General features: G+C 38.0%; 1 long non-coding RNA gene across 2 annotated transcripts in view; it reads right to left on the bottom strand.

Moving 5' to 3' along the window:
* Positions 1–2,320: 2,320 nt before the first annotated feature.
* Positions 2,321–6,781, bottom strand: part of LOC140334540 (uncharacterized) — a 165,657-nt gene continuing 161,196 nt past the window's right edge. For both annotated transcript variants that reach the window (XR_011921583.1, XR_011921584.1), the window contains exon 3: positions 2,321–2,429. This is a non-coding gene — a long non-coding RNA (uncharacterized lncRNA). The remainder of the gene's footprint in view (positions 2,430–6,781) is intronic.

Genomic DNA, 6,781 nt, shown 5'->3' with positions numbered 1-6,781 from the left:
ACACTTAGGCTGCAGTTGTCTTACAAACTGAAAAATTTAAACACCTTTTATATTGATGCATCTGGGTAACTAATTAAACCTAAAACTCCCGTTGAGCTTTAATTGCCTTTAAAAGATATTAGCCTTTATGGCATTATCCAAGCATTGAAGTGAAGGGTAAAGAGTACTGGCTATTATTTTTGTTTGGGAGCCAGAGGTCTGAACCATTTATTTCTATCTGGCTGACACTCAGCACTATGATCCCCCCAAACATTTCCCCTGGATCCCAGAAGGGCAGCCATGATGTCGAAGCCCATACAGTGATCGATGGGATGCAATGCATCATGTGATGGATCACTCCGTAAGCATAGTACTTAATCCTTCTCCTTGTAATAGCTGAATTATCATCGAGATTTATGAGAATGTCACTTTCATCTTCTAAGCACCATTCATGTTTTTTTTTTAAACTTTCACTGCAAAAAATATGCATCAATCCCATTAATTCTAATTATCATGGTTCATCTTCTCTGCAGTTCTGCTCCCCGGAACCTTTCAGTGCAAATTAACGTACCAAAAAAAGTGTATTAATTAATATTTGTAGCTTTTAATTTTTTTTTTTTTTGCAAGTGTGTGTTGTGTGCGGCAGCAGCTGGTGGTACAGGACGTCGATGTTGAATCTTTGCCAAAGAAGGGCAGATGCAATTTTGTTATCTCTTGCTTAGTCATTTACGCATATTAATTTCAACAATTAGCCTTTTACTGGTCCTTCATGAATCATGCAAGAGGGATCTGCTGAAAAGAGGAGGAAGAAAGTTCTGTGACAGGAAACAATCGGTTAATACTGTAAATGGAGAAGGAAGTGGGATTTACATGTGATTAATCACTTAATGTTCCTCAAGGCCAAAAATAATAGAGCTAAAGCAGGATTTATGGGTAATGATTATTGGAAGACCATTTACTGTAGAATCATATCTATGCATACATTTTTTATCTATCTATCTATCTATCTATCTATGGGCAGAGGACAGGTTAGTTATCAGGCAGGAAAGTTTAAGCCATTGAGAAAGTCACAAATGCAAAAAAGGGCCTGCATGGTTGCATTTTTTTACTTTTAAATCCAGTCCAACTAAAGAACAAGAATGTCATATAGTGCAGAATACCATTCTATATGTATATGTATACTGGCTGCTTTAATTTTATTTTTTTAGGTTTTATTTGTACGTAGCTACCTTTCCTCTAACACACATAAATACAGTATAGTGCATGACTCGTTCACTGTATGATTCCATGAAGGAGCAGCATTGTCACCCTAAGACTTCTAGGTTCATTCTCCATAATATTTTTTTTAGTCCATAAAAATGAACTGGGCAGAGATGATAACACTAAGATCATTGCATAGATATGGGAGCAGTACAGCACAGACAGAGTCTGTCAATCTATCTATCTTTCTATCTATCTATCTATCTATCTATCTATCTATCTTTCTATCTATCTATCTATCTATCTATCTATCTTTCTATCTATCTATCTATCTATCTATCTATCTATCTATCTATCTATCTATCTTTATCTAACTAAATTATGATAAAAGTCTGTTTATTACTTTATTATTAAATACTTTATTGTATTGTAAGAAATATATTTTATGGAATGTGACATTTTTATTGTATTTATCTGAATGAAGTGTGACCTTTTATTTTTGCTATATAAAATTCCAGCATCTCTGACTCCTACTCTATTTAGGAGTTAAAAACCATTTCATAAAAATCACCAAAGCATTTTGTTAAATACATGGGGCTATTCATATTTGACCATATTCTAAAGCCACAAGGGAATTTGGTTGGAAGCTAATAAACCTGCTAGATTTTGTTTGAATGGGAGAAAAATAGTACTCCAGTAAAAGATTTGAGCAAGTAATATTCCATCGACAAGTAAGTAATATCCCAACCCATATAATTAAATACTTTGCTGTTTTCCACCTATTTGTCTCCCTCTCTCTGTCTATTATCTTTTTCTTTCTTTCTTTTTTTCCTTTCATTCTTTTCTTCCTTCCTTTTCTTTCCTTTTCTTTCTTTCCTTCTTTCTTTCTCTCTCTCCCTCTCTCTTCTCACTTTCTATCTATTTATATATCTATCATTTAATCTGCTTAAACAATGAGTCCAATCAAGTGATCTACAGATCCACATGGTGGGTAACTATTTATTCTTGGGTTCTCAATTAATGTGAAGTACTCGAATAATTAAAGAGCTGAGACTTGGTAATGTAGTCAACAGCGTTGCTACAAGTCCTCTCATTCTTGTGCATTGTTAATCAGGATCCAGATAAGTACAGAACAAACATGCAGCCCCCTGCCCCACACTGCGCGATAATGTCATTCCAAATTCAAGTAGCTTGGTCAGCTCACAAGTGCCTGTCACCGTCAAGCCAAACGAAGTCCTGATGAAGCTTACCTGCAAAATTAATTCATTAAAATTAATTATACAAACCAAGTCCAGATATTAAGGACATGTAAAAAAAATGTTTTTTTTTTCTTTTCTGCAGGCAATCTGGTTTGTCAGCTGTAACCATCTGTAGTAGAATAGAAGGTTTGCACATATGCTTTATTTTCCCATGCTGCTTTTGGTTCTTTGTGACAGATGGAAGACTTTGGGTGAACATCTTCTGTCTGTCAGGTTGTAAACCTGGTGAGGGTATGGCAGAGTTTGGTGAATAAGTGGGACACATGGTGGATTTTAGTCATAAACACAAAATTATATTGTGTGATGAGAAAATGTGCATTTTATAGAGCCAGAGCCAAATTTTTATAGGGGTTGGTGGGAGACATACGTCTACGTTCAGAAAGGTTGAATAATAAGTGCACAGTTTTAAACAGTTATTTGCTGATAGATTCACTTTCTTTTTTGAGTAGAACAGTTTTAAGGTTTTGACCATGTGATCGTTAAGGATGAGATTTGAGCTTGTTCCTACTATGGATTAATTGAGAATCTGTTGGATTCACAGAGACTTGTAGCTCAAATAGCTGGAGGTTCACTGTCAAAAATAATATCCCTGTAATATAGAGCATAGACTTTTCACTGAGCAGTCGCAAGATCCAATAATGGGAAATAATATATGACCTAGCACACTTTCTATAAAGGGAGAACAGGAGCCCTATTGTTAGTGTTAAGAGACAATTCAGTTTAAGGGAAGATATTGTTTTAATTATTTATTTTGCCATTTGTAAATGTACCCCATGCCAGTGCCCAAAAAACAAGTCCCAAGGGGATTTGCAACCAAATTTGCAACTTTTAACTTTTAGTGTACCTGTAGTAACTTGCAGTTTTGAGATGTCCATTGAACACAACACTAAACACCAGAAGCTTGATGCAAATATTCACCAAAAAAGTCAGCTGGGGAGGTAAGTACATGGTATATAAGCACCTTCTATGCAGGCACCCCTACTAAGCACTGGGTGTTCAAGAACTCCTTTAAAAAAACTACTCTTTGGTTGAAGCCTTGTGAAAGCAACCCCTGTTTGCTGAAACTTGCATGTACCATGGTTCCTTGCTATGGGGACTCCAGCATGCATGCCTACTACACCAGGGTATTTAGAGTCAGTAAAGGGGACAGGGCTGTGTTAGCCCCTGCAGAGGTTAAAATTGATTTTAACCCTATTCAAAAGTGATATAAACACAGTTTCAGAACCATTGACAGTTATTGTTGGCAGATGAATGTAAAAAAAAGATAAAAAAACAATAACATTATTTAACATCTTTGTAACCAGTGCAGCCTAAGTGTTTAAAGCAGAACGTAAACCCCGCCGGCCCGGCCGTGTTACGCCCTTCTTCTATCTATATGATCTTCAACTATCTTGATTGGCCATGCCAGGATGATGAAACATTCACACAGCTGCACAGGAGTTCATTCATCCCCAGCACATGCTAGGAAAGTCAGGATTTGCTGGGTTTCCCTGGCAAGCAAAGCCGATGCAGTTCAGCTTTGTGGCCAAAAACTTGGGGCGTTCAGGGAAATAAGACACATTATTGCAGATGGGACATTGCCTATCCCTTTCTGAAATAATGACCTGCCTGATCAGGCATTTCTAAAAGTGGAACTTTAGTTTGCATTACCAGTCAATTAACCAATTTTACCTGTTGCACAAAGTTGCTCGATCCAGTTTAGTTTAGGTGATTCTGTCCCTTTAATTCTCTTGGTTTGCTGAAGTGAATAGGATTGTCCATCAGACGTTTATTGTCACATTAGCATTTCCACTCCATCCTGATATTTTAATGTCATATCTGTGGGGGGCCTGCAAAGAGGTGCTCAGCTAATCAAGACATTATACTGCTTTAATATGCATTGTTTTTCTGTCGCATCAAGTGTCTCAAAATCAAAATGGAAAAAAAAAATTACACAAATTGTAAAAAAAAAGAAAAAGAAATTTGCCAAGCCACTTTATGAAAAAAATGAGGACATAATATTGAGACTCTGGAGGAACTTTTGAGTGTCAGACAAATATGGAAGCCAACCCCCCATGAAAAGCATTTCATGTGTCTTGTAATAACCTTCTGTAGTGTAAAATGCCCAAACTGCATTTAAGTACTTTAAGTCTAATAGTTTTTCAATAGTCTGATCCTGTAACCAGGACCCAAATCAAAATCCTATGAAATGCACAAGCCTCTCACTCCTAGAAAGAGCCAAATCCTCCTACAGTTGTGTCTCATACTAACAAGGGACCTGCTACTTGACCCTCAAAATCCAAGGGACATTTTATATTATCCAGTTTATATTATCCATAGTAAATTATAGAGAACCTGCCAGATAACTAATATGAGGCTAATATAATATAATATTTTATACCAACTATGGGTATGAGAGGTTAACGTAAAATATTACAGCCGGAACAGTGTTGGGTGGTAGGGGGTCAACTAAAATAGTAAGCCTTAAGCCCACCAGCGTCCTAAAATAAATGAGAATGCTCGGTTCCCTACAAAAGTCTACAGTACTTGGACTGCCCAGTAAAACTTTGGACACTCCCTTTCCCAGTTCCAAAAATGAGGTCCTAACTACCCTGTAATCATAAAAATAAAAAAGTTGAACAAAATGGAAAATTTTGACTCTGAGTGAGCATAGCAGGAAAACGGAGCTGGCAATTTACTTGTGGGATGCCAGCTCTTGTTAGAGTCGCATGACCAATCTATTGGATGTTGTTGCCCTGTGACCCAGGGGCACAATAGGATGGAATTGGCTGCCTGGCCTAAGCAATGTAACCAGTGAGGGCTCACTTCTTCAGCCAATAATACTAAGAGGATTGGGGATGGTTGCTGACAATGCTGCAGCCTTTGGCCTCATGTTCATATGTTGTCCCCTACCCCTGCCATGACTGCAAGTTACTAATTGTTATGCATTATTACTGGTAGAATGACCCGGTAAGAATCGAAGCATTGTTGGTAAACTAATAAATAGCTTCTGTTAGTCATAAGGCCAAACAACTGAGTTAAAAGTCTCCTGGAACATGAGGGATACTATACCTGCTGCTCCAGTGGCTCGAGGTGGCTACCTTGCTTCTGTTCAGCTCTGCAGCCTCTTTAACGTTCTTTGGCATTCAACATTCCTAGAAGTCCTAAATTCTCATGTTCCCTTCTGCGTGCTGTGGTTCACTTCAGTTACCCCTTACACCAAGTCTCAGCATTGACATAGGGGTTGCAGGGTAAAACCACAGTATCTTTCCAGACCACGAATGGCTGGAAGATGGCTGTGAATGGAATTCCTCCACTAAAGTTCTTTGTCCACCACAGTGCTTAGTGGTTCCTTCTGATGACCTTCATGTTCCTACACATAAGCAGTCATCCTCCACTTCCATTGTCTAATACTAAAGAGTCGTATGGAGGCTGCAATATTCGAACTGAGGAAAGATAGGAAATACAGGCCACCGGAGAATTGAGTGTAATTTCTGCTCTATGTAACGTTCAGGGTTGCTTAAAATCTATACAGAAGCTTCATTTATCTAATTATATACTTAGAATGGAGTTTTCCAGCCACCTTTACTACAATTCTTATATTAAGATAATTTCACCATTTTTAGCAGCTAGATGCTCCATCTTACAACATTTTCAATATGGCTGCAATGTGACACACATGCAAACAATGAGCACTGGTCAGTTCATGCCAGGTTTTCCTGATCTGCAGGCCCTTACATCACATTATAGCGAAGGAGACAAGGAGGGGATAGCAAATTATGGCTCTTGGCAGTAAACACAGTGTGACAGCTCACTGGCAGGGTTGTCTGACTCGCAGTATCATTGGTGACATTTTCTCCTCATGATGTTTCCTGTAACACTGTGAAATCTGCCTACTATCTGGGTCTCAGGACACTGTGGTTACCTGACCCTAGGCTTGTGGCATCAGCACGATGGAGTCTTGACTTGGTATCAGGTGGTGTTGCGTACACAGCCACAAGCTTCAGGCGACTGATATGCCTTTCTCAGTCCTCAGCGAATTTATTCAAGAATGCTAAAAATTTAGAGAAAAGATGAAAGCATGTGTATTGGCAATTTAACCAACAGCTTAATGATGTTCATAGCTTCATAAAATGAAAGTATGTCTTGTATAATTTAAACCAGTGTTGTAGTTTTGGCTTTATTGCAGGCACTATTGAGAGTACAAATGCTTAGTTCACCCATAATGTGACCAAAATTTTTTCTGTGACTTGTTAAAGTATACCTAAAAAATGATTGAACAGTTTGGATTTCTAAGTTTAGCCCGTTGTGTTGGTTTTTTCTTTCCAAAGGTTGCAGATTTGCCCTGATGTGAATAAAAGAGC

This window comes from Pyxicephalus adspersus, chromosome 7, assembly GCF_032062135.1.
Source record: "Pyxicephalus adspersus chromosome 7, UCB_Pads_2.0, whole genome shotgun sequence".
Lineage (NCBI taxonomy): Eukaryota > Metazoa > Chordata > Amphibia > Anura > Pyxicephalidae > Pyxicephalus > Pyxicephalus adspersus.
This window is presented reverse-complemented; position numbering and strand designations above follow the sequence as displayed.